At 44.2% G+C, this 24,160-nt stretch overlaps 1 long non-coding RNA gene and 1 other non-coding gene across 2 annotated transcripts in view; both read right to left on the bottom strand.

Moving 5' to 3' along the window:
- The window catches only part of LOC132537010 (uncharacterized), a 276,883-nt gene that overhangs the window by 21,375 nt on the left and 231,348 nt on the right, over positions 1–24,160 (bottom strand). The window lies entirely within an intron of this gene.
- Positions 21,989–22,095, bottom strand: LOC132537210 (U6 spliceosomal RNA). Its single transcript, XR_009548672.1, has one exon. It is a non-coding gene; the product is annotated as a U6 spliceosomal RNA (small nuclear RNA).

The raw sequence follows: 24,160 nt of genomic DNA, 5'->3' as shown, positions 1-24,160 counted from the left end.
GATCTGGGGTCCTTTCCAGGTTCAATCCCATTGCCAAAGGCAAGAGCTGAGCATTGCTCTTATCTTTCTCATTAAGATAAATAAATTAATTAATAAAAGAGAAAACATACCAAGAAGCTAAGGCATCTATTCTAGGATACATCAAGTCCTCCAATGGTTCCTTGAATGTGGGTCTTTTACACTAGAGTTGAAGGATATCAAAGAATGTCCACAACTCATTTGCCAATGGATTCATTCTTTCAAAAATGGTTTTATGAGGATAACATTGCCTTTGTGTGTGTGTGTACACACACACACACACACACGCTCCTGGAAATAGTGTGTCTGTGACAGCATCCATGTGAATATCCTAGTGATATTTACTCTGTTTAGAATTATATAATTAGATGACCACTGCATGAAATAGGGGCTAGGCTTGTAGCATCTCTATTATTTCCAATAAAAGCCTGGAAGTCTATAGTCATCTCAAAAGGAAAAGATTAAAAGACTGAAAGCTGTAGGTGCAACTGGCTTTAGAGGGGCACTCTGTCAGCTGTCAGTTATGATGCTGACCTTTGACCACTGACATCACAGGCCAGGGTCCCTGGCAACAGTGGAATCTTCAGTCTTGGAGACTGAGCTGAACAGTACACAAAGTGCTGTGCCCAGCTCTCACTTTCATGTCAAGGAGTGAAGAGTAGAGGATGTCTGCGTCTACCAGAAAGTCTTCGAGGCTTTCAGCGTGTCTGCGCTGGCTGCCCTGCTTAAGGTAGAGTCTGTTCACATGCCCTGTGTGACCAGCAGAGGAGGAGGAGGGTGGTTCCAGGAGGTGCTCTGTGTGATTCCCACTGACAGGATCCTCAGCTTCAGCCCTGGTCTCATCAACAATTACTTGTGCTCATGAGATTCCCTTCTGCTGATGACAGAGAGCAGGCTTGACCCCTTAGCATCAGAGTCTTGTGGGCTTACTCAGGGCACGGCCAAGGAATAGCTTAGTACTTCCTTGAGTTGAGAAACATTTGAATGTTTGGTTTATTCTCTGCTGATCATGGGTTTCCTGCCCCCTTCAACCCCAAAGCAATGACTGACTTAAAGAAGATTAGAGTCAGTTTTCCAGAATCCTGTTATCTAAGTGTGTATGTTAACCTGAGACCACAATGGAATGACTTCTTCACACTCTTGGATCTATGCAATCTGACTCCTATAGGTCACACATAGATCTGTTTAGGATTATTTTTATGAGAGAGAGAATAAAAAAGAAGAGAAAAGAAGGAAAGAGAAAAGAAAAGGGGGAGAGGAATGGGTAGGGAGTGAGGCAGAGTCACTCAGGCAAAAATTGCAAATGATACTTGGGGTTGATTATGCTCCGCAACACTCTATAGACACAGTGCTGCTTTCAGGCCTTGGCCATGTGTCCCTGAGTTAGTTCTTTGAAACATTTCTCATCCTCTCTCCTTCGACCTCTTAGTGCCCCCTTACATTTTTTATCCTTATATTGGGGGGGTCACTTTTAATTAACTACAGTGCGGTTTGTTGACACAGGGTGGCTGCAGAACACTCTCACCTCCACTCATGTCCTCACCCAGGACCAAGCACCAGGGCCCCAATACCCTTGCTCCTGCTCACTCCCTCTTAGTGTCTCCTTTCTAACAGGTCCTGAGACTCTGCTACTTTCTTGTCCCCTGACACTGAAGTGACAGATCCTGGGCCTTGTCCTTTAAGCTGCCCTCAATTACCACCATTCCTGAGTGACCACAACTCTCACAGGAGCTGTGCCTAGCTCAAGACTCCTGAATTGGGCTTCTGAGCTCTTCTGGGGAACTAGACTCCTCTGTAATGCTCTGTGAGGGCTGACATCAGCATGAGCTCCTGTGTCCCACCAGCCAGTGACAAGCTGCCCTGTGGGTCTGCTGTGTTGCAGCTCTTCTATGGAGGAGGGCAGTCTGGAAGAGAACATCCTAGTGTTGCCTTATGGCCATATCCAGTTCATGGGCACTGGAAAATTCCAGAAGGGTCGGAGGTGGCAGAAAAGGCAATTGATCTTATATTCCAACGTGCTGCTCATCTCCAACACAAAGTATGTACCTGCCCCCTCGGGAGTTGGTGTAATGCACCAAAGTCAAAGACTCTGGGGTGGAGGAGCAGGGGGGAGTACAGGTCTTGGAAAAGGATGACAGAGGACCTAGTGGGGGTTGTATTGTTATGTGGAAAACTCTCAGGGTAAACTGAGAAATGTTATGCATGTACAAACTATTGTAGTTACTGTCAACTGTAAAACATTAATCCCCCAATAAAAAATAAAGAAACACACCCACCATCTCCTTAGGAGAAACCCAGCTGCTCCCAGATTACAGGGATGCAAACTAACAGTGCTGTGCTCTATTTCCTCTCCAGGTACAAGAGTCACTTCAGAATCAAGTACTTGGTGCCCCTGATGGACATGTGGGTGGAACCCAACATGAGGAAAGCTGCTAGAGCCCGCACATCGCTGGTCTTCGGCTGGGCTGACTGCAGCTTCGTGGTCTCTTTTCAGTAAGACTGCAGCCAGGCCATGCCTGTCTCTTTATGACTCTCAGGGGGAGCACAGCTCCATCTGGGGCGGTCTCTTAGCCACACGTGCTCTGACCCGCACAAGGACAGCTGTGTGCTCTCCACTGTCCCAAAATGGCTCTGATTCAGGCAAACACATGTAGCTGCTAAGCCCTTTTCAGGTGGTGACCAAGGGCTTGAACCCGGGTCCTTGTGCATGGTAGCATGTGCAGTTAACCACCAGCACCACCATATTGACCTAATTCCAATTAATCCTCCATTTAGAAGATTTCCTTGCCAACCCAGCAAACTTTCAAAGAACAGGGCCCCTCACTACCCAGTGACCAGGACAGGCCTCTTGTATCACACAGTCACACCAATAACAATCAATGATGGTGTTTACACTGGCCTGCACTCACAATATGTTTATGTGAATTGTGTGCATTTTTAATTTTTTCTCCCCTTCTCTTGGATTTCAGATCAGTTGAGAAGATGGAGCAATGGTACAACAAGCTTTCTGAGTATGTCCTTATTTCATGTATTTGAAATCTTCAAGTTCTCAGAATGCAGAGTCCTAGCAGTCAGTGCCCATCCCTACTGTCCCCCTTCTCTTCATGCTGTGATGGGAGCTAACATCACCCTGCACCATGTATTAAACGGCCCTGACATAAGGGCAGGTTTCTCCATGGGCCGATTCTCAAAGCAAATGAACCTGCCAGAGCTACAGCCCAGGGTCTGGCCTGGACTCCAGGCAGGCCTAGAGGATGGGATGTTCAGCCCTGGTCTCAAAGACCTGACACTGTAGACATGTTTTCTGGGATCTGTCTCATTCTCCAGAAATATATTTGCATACTGTTTCTCTCATTACATCTTGCACATATCTTCAAAAACTTGGTATCTTGAAAAAGCATTGAAAAATGTTGAAATGATTAGCCAAAACACAAGTTCATTTGATAACAGTCTAACAGCTCATTTCTCCTTCTCTCTTTTGGGTCACTGTGGAATCCATTAGCAAAATTTATACCGCCATTCTCGAATACCTGGATACCAACCAAGAGGAGGCAGAACACACCTGTGTGAGTGTTTCTAAGAATAGAACTCACATCCCAAGTTCCTGCTTCACACAGAAAGTGGTCTAGAGATGAGAGAAGAATTCAGCACATACCAGCCAGAAAGATGTGTTTTCCTATTTACACACAGGTCTCTATGGCCACCAAAAAGGGAGCTGAGACAGGATGCAACCCTCTCTTGCATAAACAGAGTGGTTTGCATTGCTCCCTGTGGATTATCTCCTCCTGGAATGGGTGACTCTACTAATTAAAGAAAAAATAACAACCTCACTTTTCTTTATGCTATTGGACCAAAAGCAAGCTAGGAGGGACCAGGCAGTGATGTACCTGGTAGAGTGCACGTTACAGTGCAAAAGGACCTGGGATCAAGTCCCTGAGACCTACTTGTGGCAGGGGAGCTTCATGAGTGGTGAGGCAGTACTTCAGGTTTCTCTCTCTTTCTCTGCCCCTTTCTCCCCCCTCTGTTTCCCCTCTGTCAAAGAAAATGAAAAAAGAAAACGAAAAAAGAAGATAGTGGCAGCCAGGAGCTGTGGAGTCATGATGCAGCCACCAAGCCCAGTGGCAAAAGAAAGTTCTTTGCGTATCATTTGGTTTCTGGAATTGCAGTACAATAGCTAAGACATTTACTATGGGGAACTAAGACATTCTCTTACCCACATTTTCAGTAGTGACTGAATAATGGTTAATAAGCTTATACAACTATAGGGGTAGAGTTCCATGCTCATCCCACTCCAAAGCACTGTGTCTCCCATAAGAGATAACTCCATAGTTCTCACAAACCTTGAGATAGATTGGCACATCCATTTGGGGGGAGGGACTGGAGCTGATTATGCTTAATGAATTGAGAAGGTGAGAGCTACTAGGTGGTTTCACACATTTATGGAATATAAAGCAATGAGTCATGTGAACTTGAACGAAGTAATTATGAGTATCTTCTCTAATTTGTAAATGTACTTCTTTCACTAAGTTAGAATCTTTCAGTCATGTGACCTTGGATATCTTTTCTTTCACATCTTAAATCTTTCCCCATTTTCAGAGACAGGACTACATCTCCTTCCCTTGGAGTTTTTTTGATTGTTTTACTATTTTAACGATGGATAGATACAGAAAGAATTTGACAGGGGAGGTAGAGAAGGAAAGAGACAGAGTCACCTACAGCACTGCTTAACTACTCATGAAGATATCCCCCTACAGGTGGGGCCAGGGCTAGAACATGAGTCCTTGTCCATGGTAATGTGTGCACTTAACTAGGTGTACTGCCTTACCTGGCCCTAAGGAAGCTTTCTTTCTTTCTTTCTTTCTTTCTTGCTTGCTTGCTTGCTTGCTTTCTTTCTTTCTTTTTCCAGAGCACTGCTTTGCTCCGCTCTGGCTTCGGGTGGTCCTGGGGGTTGTACCTGGGATTTTGGAGCCTTGGGAATGACAGTTTCTTTGCATAACCATTATGCTAGGAGATCCCACTATGCTATTCTCATAAGATACCACTTATTAGACCCATGGATGATGTCTGCATGGCCCTTGGACACTGTGTGCTCTGTTTACAATTCTTTACTGCATTAGAATGGGATCATTTTTAATGACCTATCACAAACCAATTCCTCCTTAATTTCTCATCTTCATTAACAGCTTAGTATGTCAATACTAAGGCTTTCTGGCAGGGTAGTGGCACCGAATCCTGGATTCTTACACTTGGTAAGGTGTGTGCCTAACCAGCTGCAACACCGCCTAGCCCTCTCTTTTATTTTTCTTCTGCATAATTTGAACATCTGCATCATGTCAGGGTTGGCCTTCACTCTGTAGCATTGATGCCATTTTCCTGCTTCTTCATACATCAGGCAATGCTTCTCCTCTAGTGGGGGGGTATATTTTTTTAAATGCATTTGATCAGATAGTTGACATTTTAAATAAGAAATTACTCAACCAGGAGTTACCTATGTATGTATCCTGAGACTAGAGAGAAAGCAGGAAAAAGTCAAATACCCTTGTCAACACACTTCTAAACATGCACTGAAAATCCAAGGATTCACTAAAATCTACAGTGGCGATTCTAAACCACAGTCACCCCCAAGGGGTCAAGTAGCTTTGATACTGGACAAAGGGCGCTCCCCCCGCTCTCTCTCTCTGTGGGGGAACAGAGCTGCTGGGAAATGTGTTCTTCCACTACTCACTCCAAAGGCTTATTGTGACCCTGACTTCTTTCTCTCCTAGGAGTCTGAGGAACCTGATCAGGGGTCTGTGAGTTCCAGGATGGGAGAAACCACAGAGCCACCTGCAGGTGAGTGTCAGGGCAATCTAAGAAGAGGCTGACTGGAGTGAGACATTAACTGCAAAGGCTCAGGGAAAATGGTTTCCAGCTTAGCTTCAATACCTTCTCACAGGGAAAAGTGCAGGCAATAGGCCTCCGTGCATTCAACAGACACTGACCAACTCACTGCTCTGTAACAGACTCTGATGATAGTCCTTCTCTACTTCTCTGTGGCAGACAGGGTTGCTCTGTAGAGCTCTTTCTCATGGGGAATTCATTGCATTCCAGGCACAGGAATGTATAAGAGCATCTTCCTCTTTACTTTGTCAACTCTTTTCTTGGGCACATGCTAGGGCAGGGTCTCCTGTCAAATTCATGGACACAGAGACACAGAGACACAGCCTTCTTTGCACAGAAGGTCCAGGAGAAGGCCCATGTGTCATCTTCTACAGTGAGGTGAGTCTCTTTATGGTCAGCCTGGACCTAGATTCAGATTTCTCTACATGTAGGTGGCAAACATCTGCATGAACTTGAAGTGGGCCATATGCCAGCCACTGAGGGGCTTCCACTAGAAGGAGATGATTCCCGCAGCCTTGCATGTGGAGACCTGCTGGGTGCCTGTATATGCTAGGTGCCAGGTCATATCTCCTTCTGAAACAAGCTCATGAAATTGAAAATCAATCCAAAGGAGGGGGTGGGGGCCGGATTGGCAGGGACCCAATAGCCCCACAGAAAACCATGCACATCTCCAAGGAAGACATACCTCCCTTGCCATGCTCTGGCTACATCCCATGGTTATGATAGGCTCATCATGACCACTTCAGCCTGAACCTATGCTTGGATTTCTCTCCATACAGATGGTGAATATCACCAAAAAAATGGAATGGCTCCACTGCTAGTGACTCAGGACCAGTCTCAGGAACAGGAAATCTCTGGCTTGGCTTCCAGCCACCAGGAGTCCGTCCTTTTGGAGCAGCTATTTGAGGACACCCCAGGTTAGTTCCTCCTCAAGCCCAGACCCCAGGACAGTGCCAGCAGAGGAGAGGGAAATTGAACACTTTGCTGCCAGTGCCACCTCTGTAACCATTTGTCCCCTCCTGAAAACAAGCTCATGACACTGAAAACCAGCCTCACTGGAGAAATGGGATCAGAATATACACCTGAACTAATAGTGACCCAGCATGATAACTTCTACTTCCAAGTTTCTAGAAACCTCTTAAGTTCTCCAATAAAAAGCCATGGCCAGTTACATACACCTTCAAATTCAATCAAAAGTAGGGAGTACAGGTCTCCTTTCTCAAATCCTCAAAGATTTTCCTGCTGATATGCAGGAATCATCTCTTACACTTATAACTGGGTTTGTTTTCTCCGACTGTCCTTCTACAAAGATTTCAGTTAGAAATGGAAGTTCGACCCCTTGGTTCTCCATGTCCTTCATCCTCTCACTGCATGTGCTCTGCTTCCTATGGCCCCTCCTTTGTCCACTGCTAATCCCACTGCTATGTTCACAGGTCTCCAGACTGGGGGTGACTCTACTTTTACCTTGGGCAGCTCTGTAGACAGAGGCCACCACAAGAGCATCTTGGTGGCTGTGGACCAGAGGGATGACACTGTCAGCAACCTCCATCATGTGGAAAGCATCAGGCAGAGCTCCGTGTTCAATCATCTGCACGGGGGCCCCTCATGGCCACCTTTGCTGGACCTCACTGCATCTGAGATCAGAATTAAATACCTGATGGGTTGTGGGGACAGGGCCACCCATAAGCTGTCACTCTACAACTATGTCCTGAACCACCCCATCATCCCTGTGAACCTGGCAGTGGAAGACATCATGGACTGTGCCACTCTGCTCCACCAGAAGGAGAAGGCCACCAGCACTCAGTTCTCCTGCATCATGGCCGTGCTGTGCACCAGCAACCACACAGAGAGTAACAAGGAAGACACAGAGGAGTGAGGCCCTCCATCCTGGTCCCTTGTTCCTGCTAGAGGTATGTGCCTCCTTCCTGACTGATGCCAGTGGTACAAAGGTGACCAGGCTCCTGGACACACCTCATCTACACCATGAGTCTGGATGAGCCTAGGCCATGTGAGATTAATTTGAGCAACCAGTCTGTGTGAGACACAAGGTGTTCTGGCTGATTAAAACAGGGCAAGAGAATCACATTCCAACAATGGCAAGACTTTACTCATTCTCTTGGTGGCAGCACAGTCTGAGAGGAGGCTGCAGAATTTTGCTGTATAGAGAGGAAAGGTTTCTACTACATGCTGACTAGGTTTTAATATATTTAACTTTTGATATTAATTCAATTTACCTAATGGCTAGAGACAGTAATTAAGGTGGGAGGGAGAGACATATGGGGAGAGAAGGAGAGACACCTACAGCTTTGCTTTCCAGCTTCTGAAGCTTCCACCCCTGCAGGTGGGGATAGGGGCAAGAACCCAGGTCCTTGCTCACTGTGGCATGTGTGCTCACCAGGTGGGCACCACTTAGCCCTTTCATGAATTTATCTCCAAGGAGACATTCTCCCTTTGACTTATTTCTTCAGGAATCAAGAGGAAGTTAGTATATGAGAATATGTTTTGACTAAGACAGCTCTCTGTTTTTCATTTCAGGCATGACAAGAAGACAACCTCCTAATTCCAAGCCAGGAGAGTGAAACCTACAAAAAGGAGCAGTGATGGACCAACTCACACCTCTCTGAGCAGGATCCAGAGAGCCCCCTAGCAACACCCTGCTCAGCTGAAGGGCCAGGGCTCCTCTCAACACCTTGCTGGGGGCTCCCCTGGCAAATCTGCAGTCAGTGAGGCCACCTGGGTGTCTGCTGGAATGCCAACAGACAGCTTCCCCTTTCTAGAACTGACCCTTTCTTTTCCCTGTTACTTTATAATATCCAATTGAGAACAATTATTCTCTTAATCCTTTACAGGATTTTGAGTTAGTTCTCAGTCCTGCCATCTATGTGAAAACTTCCTGGTGGAAGACATGAAGCCCTCTGACTAACACAGTTCTTTTAAACTTTTTTATCTAGTGTGGTCACAGTAAAAAAAATGTCAACTTTCTACATCCAGCTCATTTCATTTGAGACATCTTCCTTGATCCCTTCTTACATCCTGCTTTGAAGGTCTTTTCACAGAAATCTCTCTCTTATTCCTTTCACTGTATGTATGTAGTTATAGAGTCTTTTGCTGTATTTTCTTCTTATTTGTACTGCCATAATAAATATCACTTCCTGACTCTGTGCCTTATACAACCACTCTCTTTGCACAGGGCTCATAGGAAACCTTGGTGGACTCCTCTGGGCAGCTTTGCATTAGCTGAGGTCCCATTGTGTTTGCAGACAGCTAACAGATCAACTGGATCTATTTTCTGTGTGTTGCCTGTTCCCCAAGCTTCCACAGGGTGGCACCTAGATTCTTCAGTGCTGGGAGAAGGGCTCCCATACCACAGCCAGACAGCCACTGAGGTCTCTGCCTGCTTCCCATTTGTCCATGTTCCATGGGCCAGAGCAAGGACATGGCTGAGTCTGCAGTCAGCCCAGGAGGAGACAGTAGCAGAGACTAAATATGGTGCACTTCAGACTTCTGGATGGCTGTTACTGTGATCAGCACATTTCACTGCAAATTTCAAGGTGACACCTCTACTGCCATAGGCCCTCAGCTACTAGCCTTTTACTCCTTAGCCCAGCACTTCCCAGACAGTAGCCAAGTGTGGGAACAAATGGTCATGGAATAGCCACTCATTATGCTGACACTGGCCTCTTTGCACCACATGCAGGTCAGAAGGTCACAGGTCAAAACTGGCTTCCTGGGGAAATGAAGGTCACTGTTCAACCTGACTGCCCTTTCTCTTTTTTGGAAAACTTAGTACTACACTAAGAACTTTAGAAAATATAACACCCGGGATTCGGGCTGTAGCTCTGCAGGTTAAGTGCAGGTGGCACAAAGCACAAGGACTGGCATAAGGATCCTGGTTCGAGCCCTGGCTCCCCACCTGCAGGGGAGTCGCTTCACAGGTGGTGAAGCAGGTCTGCAGGTGTCTATCTTTCTCTCCCCCTCTCTGTCTTCCCCTCCTCTCTCCATTTCTCTCTGTCCTATCCAACAACTATGACATCAATAACTACAACAATAAAACAACAAGGGCAACAAAAGGGAATGAATAAATAAATATAAAATAAAATTAAAAATTAAAAAAAAATTAAAAAAAGAAAAATATAACACCCAATGTCCTTTCAAAGAGAAGTGACATTTTTAAACAAGCAAGCTCACATTTTCCAAAATTAAAAGCACAAACTTTCTGAAATATCAGAGTATGCTTTTGTCAAAATTAAAAAAATGAAAACCTGTGTACACTACTACTACACCTGAAAATTATAAAAGTTTAAGATCAGGAGTTGGGCAGTAGCACAGATGGTAAAGCACAGGTGGCACAAAGCAGGAGGACCGGGGTAAGGATCCCGGTTAGAGCTGCCAGCTCCCTACCTGCAGGGGAGTCGATTCACAAGTGGTGAAGCAGGTCTGCAGGTGTCTATCTTTCCCTTCCCGTCTCTGTCTTCCCCTTGTCTCTCCATTTTTCTCTATCCTATTCGACAAGATCAACAACAATAATAACTAAAACAACTAAACAAGGGCAATAACGGGAATAAATAAATTTTAAAAAGTTTTCATTCTCTGAAAGGCAATAAAAAAAGATACAGCGAGTTGGGGAGTAGCGCAACGGGTAATGGGCATGTGGCGTGAAATGCAAGGACTGGGCGTAAGGATCCCGTTTCTAGACCCCAGCTACCCACCTGCAGGGGAGTCATTTCACAGGTGGTGAAGCAAGTCTTCAGGTGTCTATCTTTCTCTCCCCTTCTCTGTCTTCCCCTCATCTCTCCTTTTCTCTCTATGCTATCTAATAATGATGACAACAATAATTACAACAACAATAAAAGCAGTAAGAGCAACAAAAGGGAAATAAATATATAAATAAAATTTTTTAAATGCACCATAAAAATCTTTTTTAAAGAAAAGATGGAAACAATTATTTCAGTCAGTTCCAAATCCCTGAGCACGGGAGTTTTCTTTTATATTTTTCAATAGTGACCCACTTTTTAAAAGCTAATTATAAATACAATCAACATTATAGTTTCTTTTGCACCTCCCTAATAACAAGTGTAATATTTTTATGTATTTATTGACTACCTGTACTTTTTCTGTACCCTATTCATAATATTTGAAAAACTCTAAAGGCCCATGTGTCATTTTATTCTTGATGTTTCATTGTTGTTGCTAATGCTATGGCTTCTGCTCATTAGCTATACGACTCTATCATCATTATCAGCTGTCTTCATTTAATTTGATTTATTTTATTCATATATAATAAATATATCATTTATGTTATTTTTATTATTGGCTACAGGACTCTAAGATCATCATCAGCTGTCTTTATTTTATTTATTCATTTTGAATGTATGTAGAGACAAAGATGAAGAACCGAGGTGCGGAACTGTTCTACTATTTCGAAAACTTTCCCCCATCCCCACCTAGCGAGTGGGGACTGGAGCTGGAACCCGGTCACCAACATGGCAACTTAAGTGCTCTACTGGGTGACACACAAACTGCCCACTTTTCTCAATTTTTAAGAACTTCCCATAGTCTTGAATACTCAGATGGTCTCCAGGCATGTCACTCATCTAACTTCCTTATCTTCCACTGTCCCTGCTGGGGAGCCAGCATAATGGTTTTATATGTCAAAGGCTTCCATGCCTGAGGCTCTGAAGTTCCAGGATCAATTTTCACCTCCACCATAACCTGGAGCTGAGCAGTGCTCTGATCTTTCTCTTTTTGCATCTCTCTCATTAAAAATATAAAAAATTAAGAGTCGGGTGTTAGCGCATCGGGTTAAGTGCACATGACGCAAAGCACAAGGACAGGCATCAGGATCCCGGTTCCAGCCCCAGGCTCCCCACCTGCAGGGGGTTTGCTTCACAGGCTGCGAAGCAGGTCTGCAGGTGTCTTATCTTTCTCTCCCCCCTCTGTCTTCCCCTCCTCTCTCCATTTCTCTCTGTTCTTTCCAACAAGGACTACAACAGTAATAACTACAGCAATAAAACCACAAGGGCAACAAAAGGGAATGAATAAATATTAATAAAAAACTTTTAAAAATTATAAAATATATATATATATATATATATATTTTAGGGTCCAGGCAGTGACACATCTGGTTGAGCCCACATGTTCCAGTGCACAGTGACCCAGGTTGAGGCCTCTGATCTCCAACTGAGGTGGAGAAAGCTTCAAGATTGGTGAAGCATGGCTGCTGGTGCCTCTCTGTCTCTCGCCTTCTCCACCTCCCCCTCCATTCTACATTTCTCTCTGCCCTTTCCAATAATAATAGTCTGTTAAAAACATATATCTGTACTTTAATTTCTAATACTTAATTGTATGCCAAGACATATGCACAGATATGTTTATATAGCTACATAGTTGGTAAATCAAAATATGGAAGCAACCTAAACACAAACAACTAGGTAACCATATTAGAATGGGGCATGGCTGGTGATGCACACAGCTGAGACTGCTCTTATCATACACAGGGACCTGGGTTTGAGTCCCTGCTTCCCACCAGCAGGAAGGATGTTTAATGAGTGGTGAAGTAGGTTTAGAAGTCCCTCTCTCTCTTTTTTCATTTTTACTTAATTCCCCCTGTCAGGGTAATTGCTTCGGCTCAGTGCCTATGCTACAAATCCACTGCTCCTGGAGGGTACTTTTTCCTTTTGTTGCCCTTGCTGTGTATCTTTGTTGTAGTTATTATTGATTTTTATTTCTGTCATTGTTGTTGGACAGGACAGAAATTGAGAGGAGGGGAATACAGAGGGGGGAGAGAAAGATATGATTAGTGAAGTAAATGAATAAATCAATTAACAGATTTTTCCTTTTTTTGCCTCCAGGGTTACTTATTGCTGGGGCTCAATAAGAATCCACTTTTCCTGGTGGCCTATTTTTTCATTTTATTGGATAATACAGAAATTAAGAGGTGAGAGGGATGGAGAATGATGGACACACTAGCAGACCTACTTAGACTTTTGTGAAGTGACCCCCCTGAAGGTAGGGTGTGGGGTTTGAAACTTGAACCTTGTATTGGTCCTTGTTCTCAGTACTATGTGTGCTTAACCAGGTACACCGCCAGCCCATTCAATATACATATTTAAAAATATTTTATTATCTTTATATATTTATTTATGGGATAGAGACAGCAAAATTGAGAGAGAAGGGGGTGATAGGAGGGAGACACCTTCAGCACAGCTTCACCACTCATGAAGCTTTCCCCCTACAGGTGGGGACCAGGGGCTTAAACCTGTGTCCTTTAGCACTGTAACATGTGCTCTCAACTAGGTGAGCCACCACCCAGCCTCTCTCTCAAAACATTTTTTTTCAAGACAGCACTTCTTTGTGAAAAAAAAATAGATAGGAGACTTCACCTCTCTGGCTAACACCATCAAGCGTGGTAAGAGGTGCAGAGGTGCAGGTCTGAGGCTTGTTTTTTTCCCTGAGAACATGTAGCTGAAAACATGGAAAATGGGATGAAAAAGACACTGGGAACAGGTGAGTTTGGGACAGGGGTATTGATGCCTTTACATTGTGCAATGCCTGTTTTCTACTTTCATTATTTTAATAAATCATTTCACCTAAAACAAATTACACTGTGATGACAAAACAAACAGAAAGACCCAGCAACTATATTGTTCCCCAGATGTACAAATTATTATATTATTGACAACAACAACAACAATAAAACAACTGTAAACTAGGTGTTCATAAAGTAAGACTCATCCTGCTAAAAGGTATTTTATGCAATTTTCATTCTTGGTGCAAAATCTTTCTTCTTAAGATAGAGACAAAAAACAGAGGGGCAAACAGACAAATAGACAGGGAGAGAGAGAGAGAGAGAGAGAGAGAGAGAGAGAGAGAGAGAGAGGGCCGAAGCTTTCTTCATCGTGGAGGGTCTGGGCTTGAAGCTTTGTCATAAAAAAGCAATGAAGTGCACTAAGACAGCTTTTTGCCCTTCCTCTGATGCAAAATCTTATCAAATCATTTTTTCTTTAGTAGGCATATTAGAAGCATAACATGTAAGCATGGGGGAATAGGAAGCTGGAGAATTACAAAAAAAAATTTAGCTCTGACCATCAACATCCAGTCAGTATGTGGGAAGTAAGTCAGGGTGGAGTGAGGTTAGAGCCACATTCTAGTTGAGTCAAGGCCACTTCAGCCCAGGCTGTGCTCAGAGTCCCTTTCACCCCCTCCCAATAGTCCCTGTGCATTGGAGTCCCCAGTACAGGTATGGATTGACAGGCCTGGCAGTGCATCTGCTCCCGGGGTTGCCAGGATACTGGACACACCCTGGGGTGGGGAAGGCCTCCTCCCAGGTCCTAAAGGCCCTGCTCAAATGAGAGAACAATGCACCTACAGAGAAGCTCATGCAGGACAGGCTCTCGGCACTCAGCATAGGAGCCACTGTCACCATACACAGGTGGGGACCTCCAGCCAGTGGGCAACACGAGATAATGCAAACAATATTCTTCATAAGAATGCAGCTGTCTCTAGGAAGAGCCAGCTTGTTGGGGACCCTGAAACTATAATGTCTCATCACTTATGTGACCCATTTCTCTCGTACTGGCAGCTATGTATTAAAACTAGTTATGATACAAATTCTTTGTCATCTTTGTAGTTCTGTTTCCAGCTTTCACAGTGTTTTGGACACATCAGGGTAAACTCAGACAGTGGTAACAGGGCCCTTTAGGTTAAAAATAAGCCTGTCTTATTTGATACCCCTGAATTATGCCTACATCCTTGGCATAAGGTCAGAATTTGAAAAGTAAACAGAGAATCTGATATAGTCACTAAAATGGAGATAACAAGTCTGATATAGAACAGTTAAAGACGAGGAGAGAGACCATTCTACTGTGTATGCCCTTAAGATGTTTATACTTGACATAGCTACATGTATACACAGCCAATATATAAGGAAAAGAGCTGCCAGTGCAGAACACATACAGGGCAGACTCTTTTTTTTTTTTTTTTTTGTCTCCAGGGTTATAGCTGGGTTCAGTGCCTACACTATGAATCCACTGCTCCTGAAGGCTATTTTTTTCCTTTTGGTGCCATTGTTGTTAGTGCTGCCATTGTTGTTGGCTAGGAAAGAGAGAAATGGAGAGAGTAGGGGAAGACAGAGACAGGGAGAGAAACATAGATACCTGCAGACCTGCTGCACCGCCTGTGAAGTGACCCCCTGCAGGTGGGGAGCTGGGGGCTAGAACCAGGATCTTCACTCAGTCCTTGAGCTTTGCACGACATGCGCTTAAACAGGGCAATATCTTGTAAGTGGTACACCATGTGCCTGCCAGTCTTCATTATAGAGCTCAGGCTCCTGGCATCTGGTCCTTAAACCCAACACTATTCTACAATACCAGTTACTATTGAGGGCATAGGAATAATTAGAACAATGTGAACAAGAAAACTGGAATACGGTGCAGTGGAATAAGTGCTAGACTCTTGAGAATGAAGTCCTAAATTCAGTCCCCAGCACTGCATATACAGAACGATGCTCCAGTTCTCTCTCTTCCTCATATTAACAAATAAGTAAATTTTGGGGACTGGGCTGTGGTGCACCAGGTTATGCACATATATAACCATGTGCAAGGTTCTGGGTTCAAAGCCCTGCTCTACACCTACAAGAGGGACACTTCCCAAGCAGTGAACCAGGTCTTTCTTCCTTTTTCTCTCCATCTTTCTCAATTTCTCTTTCCTATAAAATCAAATAGAAAGAAAGAAAAGTAAGTCTAACAAAACAATGTGTCTAAATGGTCCTGCTAAATTATTGCTAGCCAATTAAATTTTTATACTTATTTATTTTCCCTTTTCTTGCCCTTGTTTTTGACTGTTGTTCTAGTTATTATTGTTGTCGCAATTGATGTCGGCTTTGTTATATAGGACAGAGAGAAATGGAGAAAGGAGGGGAAGACAGAGAGAGGGAGAGAAAGATCGACACCTGCAGACCTGCTTCACCGCCTATGAAGCAACCCCCTGCAGGTGGGGAATCCAGGTGCTCCAACCAGGAACCTTACACTGGTCCTTGTGCTTTGCGCCATGTGTGCTTAACCCGATGTGCTACCACCAGGCCCTGAAATTTGATTCCTTAATAAATCAAAGATACAGTAAGCACATTCAGTAATATTACCTTAATATTTTGGACTTCATATCCTACCCTGTGGTCAGTGACACTATTCTGGGTGAAATTGTAGGTCTGAATTCTTTCTGACTGGGTTCTTGTTCCAACCTGTGCAGACATAGAAAGGAATTCACATTTTAACATAATTACTATCTTTACTACAATGGAAAAGGCACCGCAAATTCTTTTCTAAGGATTTCTACTTCTGAAGGTCAGGCACATACATTGACAAAGAGCAAGAGTGGCAGGAATTTAATTGTTTAAGACTCTTGTTATCTCAGGTTTACTTATGGAGTAAGAGTGTTTCTTTTTTTTTTTTTTTTCTTCCTACACTACAAATCCACTGCTCCTGCAGGCCATCACACCCCCCCCGCCTTTTGTTGTTCTTTTTGTTTATCATTGTTGCTGGATAGGACAGAGAAATTGAGGGTGGGGGGGAGACAAGGAGTAGGAGAGAAAGACAGACACCTGCAGACCTGCTTCACCACTTGTGAAGTGACATCCCTGCGGGTCTGGAGCTCAAACTGGGATCCCAACCCCTATCCTTGAGCTTTGTGCCATGTGCGCTTAACCCGCTCGCTGCACTACCACCCAGCCCCCAATAGTGCTTCTTCAGTAGTTCCAATTCCAATCAAAGCCAAATTATCAGTGGTCTGGGAGGAAGAGGCAGAGTGGAAAAAGTACAGGATTCTCAGGCATGAGGTCCCAAGTTCAATCCCCAGTGCCACATATACCAGAGTAACGTGCTGATCCTCCCTGCTCCTCTCTCTCTCATTAATAAATAAATAAGATCTTTAGGACAAAACAAAACTATCTCTGAATATGGGTAGGTTACACCATGGAAGAAATTAGAGCTTCTAAATTTTAGGTCCTGAGTCCAATCCCAAACATGCATATGCTAGAGTGCTGCTTCTGAGCCTCTCAACCCCCTTCTGTAATTCATGAAATTAAAATAATTAAAAAACTATATTTTACCCTCATCAGTCCGTTCTCCAGCAAGTTTACTAATGTGTTAACTCAAATTTCTTCCTCAAGCTATTTCTATTCAGGATTTGTATCATAACTGTCTAAAGAGAAAATTGGTTTAAAGGTCATTTTTATGAAATTTTTATGGAAATTAAGATACTTTCAAGTTTTAAAATAAAACATATTATTAGAAAAATTTATTACAACTCCCTGTGGGTTCAGAAATAAATAGCTCTGCCAAAACCATACTGCAAAGTACAAGGACCAGCGGAAGGATCCTGGTTCTAGCCCCAGCTCCCTGGACCTGCAGCAAAGGTACTTCACAAGCAGTGAAGCAGGTCTGCAGGTATCTGTCTTTCTCTCCCCTCTCTGTCTTCCCCTGCTATCTCCATTTTTCTCTGTCCTATCCAACAACAACAACATCAATAACTACAACAATGTTAAACAAGGGCAACTAAAAAGGAAAAATAAATTAATTCATTTAAAAACACCATACTGTAATATTTTCTACTGAGAGAGTCTAAGGTAGAGGGTCAGGAAAGGGTTTTTCCCCCACTTCATTTTTCTCTATTTCCTAGATTTTGAATTACATATGTATGTAGTTTTATTCAAATGTATAAGTTCTACTAAAGTGTATGTATCATTTAAATAAGCAAAGTATGTATGCTCTTGTTCTCTTCAGATTGTATAAATCTTTTGCCTCTTAAGTAAGCAAAGTATCATAGTATTTTAAATTATAAAAAATAAAGGCTGCCGCTGTCTGGGAGGTTGTGCAGTGGATAAAGCTTTGGGGTTCTTATGTGTGAGGTCTCAAGATTGATCTCCGGCATCAGATGTGTCAGAGTGATGCTGCGGTTCTCCTTCTTCCTCTCCCCTAATTTTATCACTAATAAATAAATCTTTAAAAACAAAAGTAAAACCTGAATGGGGTTGAAAGAGAATTTTGGGGTTGGAAGGCCAAAACAGCCATGTTTTTGAGTTATTTGCAGTAAAACTTGTAGCATTTTAGGAAAAGTGGGCTGCATAACAGTAAGCATTATAATAACTGTCACAAGTCACTTTGATTTAGATATCTTAGTTTTCCCTACTTTTGGCCGTTCCACTTTCCTACCCTTGTTTTAGCCTGCAGTAGTGTAAATGAGTGCAAATGATATATTAATCCCTTGCCTGAGATGGTCTCAGATTGCAGAGGAGCATCAGTAGGTAGACTTGAAGCTAGGAATTTGGATTTCCAAACCACTACTTCTTAGCAAACCCCTTCTGGCACAGACACAGAGAGCCTAAACATTCAAGTTATTTCTTATTCACAGTGGAGTATATTTTCTCTATGTCCTGAGATATTTTTACTTGGTCAAGAATAATGAAAAAACATTTTTAATATAAAGAAACCTTTTTAAAAGTTTTTTTTCTTTTTGCTTGGTAAGAGAGAAACAGAGATGGAAAGGGGAGATAGAGTGGAAAAAGAAAGTGAGACACATTAAGATAGTGTTTCACTGCTTGTGAAGCTTCCGCCTGCAAGTGGGGATCAGGGGCTTGAACCTTGGTCCTCTCACACTATATAACATGTGCCTCACAAAGTGACCTTTAAAAAAAGATGTATATATTGATGTATTTTAGTACACCAGAGTTTCATACTTACATAATTCTACTGTAGCCAACAGTTATTTTCTCCTTTTAAGTTTAAAATGAAAAAATGGGGTCCAGGAGGTGGTGTAAGCAGTGGAGTGCACATGTAACAATGCACAAGGACTAAGGTTCAAGCCCAAGATCCAACCGCTGAGGAGAAGCTTCACAAGTGGTGAGGCAGCGCTGCAGGTGTCTCTCTGTGTCTCCCCCTCTACATCTTCTTTTCCCTCTCAATTTCTATCCAGGAAATAATTAATGAATAAAATATACATGGGGCCAGCTGTGGTGCATCTGGTTAAGCACACAAATTACAGTGCATAAGGAACCAGGTTCAAGACCTTGGTCCCCAGCTGCAGGGGGTAGGGGAAGCTTCACAAGTGGTAAAGCAAGGCTGTAGGTGGTTCTCTGTCTCTCTCCTGTTCTATCTCCCCTCCCCTCCCTATTTCTCTGTCTCTGTCCAATTATAAATAAATATATTAATATATATAAAAGAAATTTGACTTTAAAAATGAAATAGAAAAAGTGGGAGAAAGAGCATGTGAGAAACATCACAGTACCTGCCATCATGCCTGGTGCTCCCATGTTGTGTTAGGGCTCAACACCAGGTCTGCAAGCATGGTGATGTGATGTGCACTCTACTGGGGGAGCAAGCTCTGGACCCCTTCGTTTATTTATTTTTATGGATAGAGCACCACTCAGAACTTCTGTATGCTGGGGATCAATCTTGGGGCCTTATGCATGTGCAGTATGCAATTTACCAATAAGCTACCTCTCAGTTCAATGCTTACAATTTTGAGATAAAGACCTAAGCACAGATCTACTATCCACTGAACTTGGCTTGCTGTGTCTGTGTTACTGTTCAGTGGTGCCAGGAATCAAGCCCAGGGACTCCCATATGTAAGGCATGTGCAGAATGACTCTTCGAACAGTTGTTAAGTGATTCTACTAAATAAATCTTATCTGCAGTGTCCTGAGAGGTGGTGCAGTGAATAAGACATTGGACTCTCAACCATGAAGTGCTGAGTTTAATCTCTGGCATTCCATAGGTCACAGTGATGCTCTGGTTCTTCCCTCACACCTTCTCATTAATAAATCTTTTTTTTTCCTTTCCATTTTGTTGCACTTGTTGTTTTATCATTATTATGGTTATTATTATTGTTATTGATGTCATTGTGGATAGGACAGACAGAAATTGAGAGAGAAGGGGAAGATAGAGGGTGAGAGAAAGATAAGACATCTGCAAACCTGATTCACCACTTATGAAGAGACAACCTGCAGGTGGGGAGCCAGGAACTCAACCCAGGTTCCTTGCACCAATCCTTGTGATTTGCATCACCTGCACTCAACCTCCTGCACTACCACCTGACCCCCACCTTTATTTTTTTCTTTTATTTATTTTCTTTTATTTTATTTCTTTTATTTTTATTTATTATTTCTTTTATTTACCTGCATTCTTCTGGTATTTTGCTGTCGACACGACTTTCTCTATAATCTTCTGGTAAAGCCTATCTCGAAGCACATGCAGAGCGATTTCTTTGTTTTTTTTATCTGGGAGCGTCCTTGCTGGCATTCAACTACAAGCCCTGGAAAATTACCAAGACCAAAGACAGATGGGACTTCCCACAAGGCAAACTAAAACAGAACCAAGATATTTAAGACAAGCAAACATGAATCAGGAAATTACTACAAAAGGTTAAGAACATTTTAGATTTAAGAGGCTTTAGAATTGATACCTAAGGGAGGCAGAAGGTAGCACAGTGGGCTAAGCCCACATGGCACAAAGAGCAAGGACCGTTTAGGATCCTGGTTCAAGCCCCCTGCTCCCCACCTGCAGTGGAGTCACTTCACAGGTAGTAAAGCAGGTCTTCAGGTGTCTCTCTGTCTCTATTCCTCTCTATCTCCCCCTTCTCTCTCAATTTCTCTTTGTCGCTATCCAATAACAACAAAAAAAAAAGAAAGAAAGAAAGAAAGAAAGAAAGAAAAGAAATGATACATAGATTGCTATATGGAAAACTGGGAATTGTTATGCAAATACAAACTATTATATTTAATGTGGAATGTAAAACATTAATTCCCCAATAAAGAAATTAAAAAGAAAAAGAGAGAAAGAAAGGAAGAAATGATACCTAGCTTAAGATGTAATAACTGTTGACTCACCTGTAAAGAAGGAAGCTTCACAGGCGGTTAAGCAGTGCTGTTGGTGTCTTTCTCTCTACCTCCCCTTACGATCTCAGTTTCTCTGTCTTTATTCAATAAACAAGTAAAGTAAAATAAATCTTGAAAAAATACTTGTAAATGGTTGCTCTGATACTGATATCTTGAGGTGTTTCCTATATGAAGGCTGAATGTAGCAACACCTATTGATGAGGATGATTCTTTCTCCAAGTTCTGCCTCCCAATCCCACCGCAGCACATTCATTTACTTTCAAAGATCAACATACAGCAGGGTATTGTGACCCAAATGTAGATACACACATTGTCTGTCTCAAGGAGAACTAAGTCAGCTTGACCCACTTCAATCATCAATACAGAGATGTTGAAAATAACATGTTTATATAGAGAGACCAATGCAAAGAAGCTACCCAGTGTCTTAAAAAAATTATAGTGACTGTTCTTTCCTTTGCCTTGGTTCTAAATTTGTTGAATTTGGATTTTAAATGGGCCTGGCCTACTGTTGAGTCCAGTTACCCACCTAAATCTAGGTGCAGGTTGTTTGTTTCTTAAACAGAAAACATAGCATAGCATGTGGCTGGGGGTCTGATCCTGCACACTGCAAGTGAAAACAAAGGCAGGCAATGGGCGGGACTCCTTGCATAGAGGAGCAGTGCTTTGCATGTCTCCCTCTCTTAAAGGATACAGAATGGAGACTGGCAGGGAGGCCTCTCAGCTGTCCCATGCAGGTGCAAGGTTCTGGGTGGGATTGATCCCCAGGCACAATATTTGAGAAAAAATTTTTAAAAGACTTTGTATTATTTAAAATATGTACAGTTAAGAGAACAATATTACCATGATTTTATTCAAAAAAGCCAATCTGCAGTCCTGGAGGCTGGCAGAGTGGTTGGAGTTTTGGACTCAAGCATGAGGTCCTGAATTCTACCTCCAGCATCACATGTTCCAGACTGATGCTATAGTGTTTTTCCTCTCTCTCTCTCTCTCTCTCTCTCTCCTCCCTTTCTCCCTCACTGATTAATAAATCTTTTAAAAGAGCTTCAGCATATGTAGAACCAGAGTTCAGACAGACCTGGGATCCCACACATACAAATCCAGATCTCTTGCCACTGAACCACCTCCCAGGTTGCATTAACTGGCTCTTTAAAAGATTATAATTACTTATATGTGTGCACATATATTTTATAATCCTTTTTTTGAAAAAATATGGTATGCCTCATGAATCTGTGTGTAATCCTTGAGCAGGGGCCATGCTAATCTTCTATGTATCATGCCAATTTTAGTATATGTACTACGGAAGCTAGGACTATATTATAATCTTATTTAAAAAGTGTTAAGAGAAGGAGACAGTTTGAGTCAGGCAGTGGCACAGCGGGTTAAGCGCACATGGCGCAAAGCTCATGGACCAGAGGAAAGATCGCGGTTCTATCTCTGGCTCCCCACCTGCCCGGGAGTCCCTTCACAGGTGGTGAAGCAGGTCTGCAGGTGTCTGTCTTTCTCTCCCCCTCTATGTCTTCCCCTCTTCTCTCCATTTCTCTCTGTCCTATCCAACAACAACGACATTAATCACCACACAATGTTAAGCAACAAGGGCAACAAAATGGAAAAATAAATAAAAATAAAAAAGAGTTGAAAAGAATAGACAAAAAAAAAAGGGAGACAATGAGACCTTGGTGGCAACACAACAACAAAAATAAAATAACCTATTTATACTCTAGAATTGCAGAATGGCTAGGGCAATGGCTCTGTACGAATCAAGTCCTGAATTCAATCCCCAGATTTGCATGTGCCATATGACTATGCTCTGCTTCTCTTTTTTGTATTAATAAATAACATTTTTCCTTTTTTTAATTTCCTTTTTTTAATTTCATTTTTTTTAAAAAAAAAACCGCGGTTCCTGCCCGGTTCCTACCCAGCTCCAACATCGGCTGCTGCCTGGCTCTGTGGGGCTCCTAGTGCAGCTCCCACCTGCCAGCATCCTGGCTGCCCCATTGTGTGAGTAGGAAGACTGCAGTCTCCCCAGGACTATCCCCACAGACACAAGAACCCCAGGCGACCCCTGCCCACCCCCCACCACACACGGAGCCCTGCCAGGCCCAGGCCACCGGGACGAGGGGGGTTGGGGGTGGGTGTTGGCAGTGCCCTCCAGGACCAGCAGGTTGCAAAGTGCCAGACCTTCAGCCCAGACCCAATCCACAGCCAAGGCCCAGGGCTCAACAAGGGTTGGAGCCAGCTGGCTTGGGGCACCCCTCTGAAATGCATGTCTCTTCTGAGAGAGACAGAGGCAGAGAAAACACTTCAGTTCTAGTAGTGCGAGGAGACCCCCAACCTGGACCCGCACCCCGTGCCCCAGCCTCCTTCACCCTAATTTGGGAGCTTGGCTCACCATGTTTCCTCAGACCAAACTCGAAGTTCAGGATTCCAAACAGCCGTCCCCCGAGGACCTCGTCGTGGGCCACACCGAGAGGAAGGACAGTGGGTGCACATTTCGGGTGGGCGGACACACAGAAAGTTTTCTGGGCCTGGCTGCTCCTGAAGCCAGGTCGGTGGGTTCCGGGGTCCCCTCCTGCCAGGGCGTTTGGGGTGCTCGGGAGGCGCACTGCCTGGACTCCAGCTGCGCTGGCGGGTCCTCACCCTCGGGGCACTTGGAGCCACCAGCACTGACACGCTGGGTGAGGCCCAGGGACCTAGGACCCCTCTCCCGGCAGGAAGGAAAGGGAAGGCCGGCTGCCCAGACTCTCCGGCGGGGTCCATACTCTCGCGCTCACGGAAGCCAAAAGCAGCACGATCTGGGGGCGCACAGCCACCCTTCCAGGGTGTCCCTGCCAGGGGTGCGGGGTCTGGGGGCTCGCGGACACCTCCCCTGGGTGCGCCCCTGCCGGGGGTGCGCATGGCTCCATCTTGGGGAGCGCCCTGCTCAAGGCCGCTGGGTGCTGGAAGTTTGGGGGGGTGCGCAGCCACCTCTAAGGGGTGCGCCTGTCCCAGGGTACTGGGTCCGGGGGCGCTGGCCCCTATGCGGCTGTACCCCGACTTCGCCCCTCACCCCACCCAGCACCTTCCCAGGCGGGCACAACAACCCAGCCTTCAAGGGCACAGGAACCAGGGGCCACTTACTTGGAATTGGAGGAATCTCACTAGATGGGCTCCAGCACTATGGACCTGGCCACTGGCTGCTGTCTGGCACAGCACCTTGGGGAGTCCCCAGCAGTACTTCCACACGGGGCCTCCGCACAGTTCTTGCTGGGTGCTCAGGGCGCAGGACCGAGGCCCCAGCGCTGGGGCTTATGGGTGCTACACAACGAGGCATGGCTCAATGCTGCCTGGGGGTGGTGCGATGCTATGCTACTCAATGTGACAGGGGGCGACAGGGTC

Source organism: Erinaceus europaeus, chromosome 2 (genome assembly GCF_950295315.1).
Source record: "Erinaceus europaeus chromosome 2, mEriEur2.1, whole genome shotgun sequence".
In the NCBI taxonomy this organism is placed as follows: Eukaryota; Metazoa; Chordata; class Mammalia; order Eulipotyphla; family Erinaceidae; genus Erinaceus; species Erinaceus europaeus.
The sequence above is the reverse complement of the archived record's forward strand: the minus strand, read 5'-3'. Positions and strand labels throughout refer to the sequence as shown.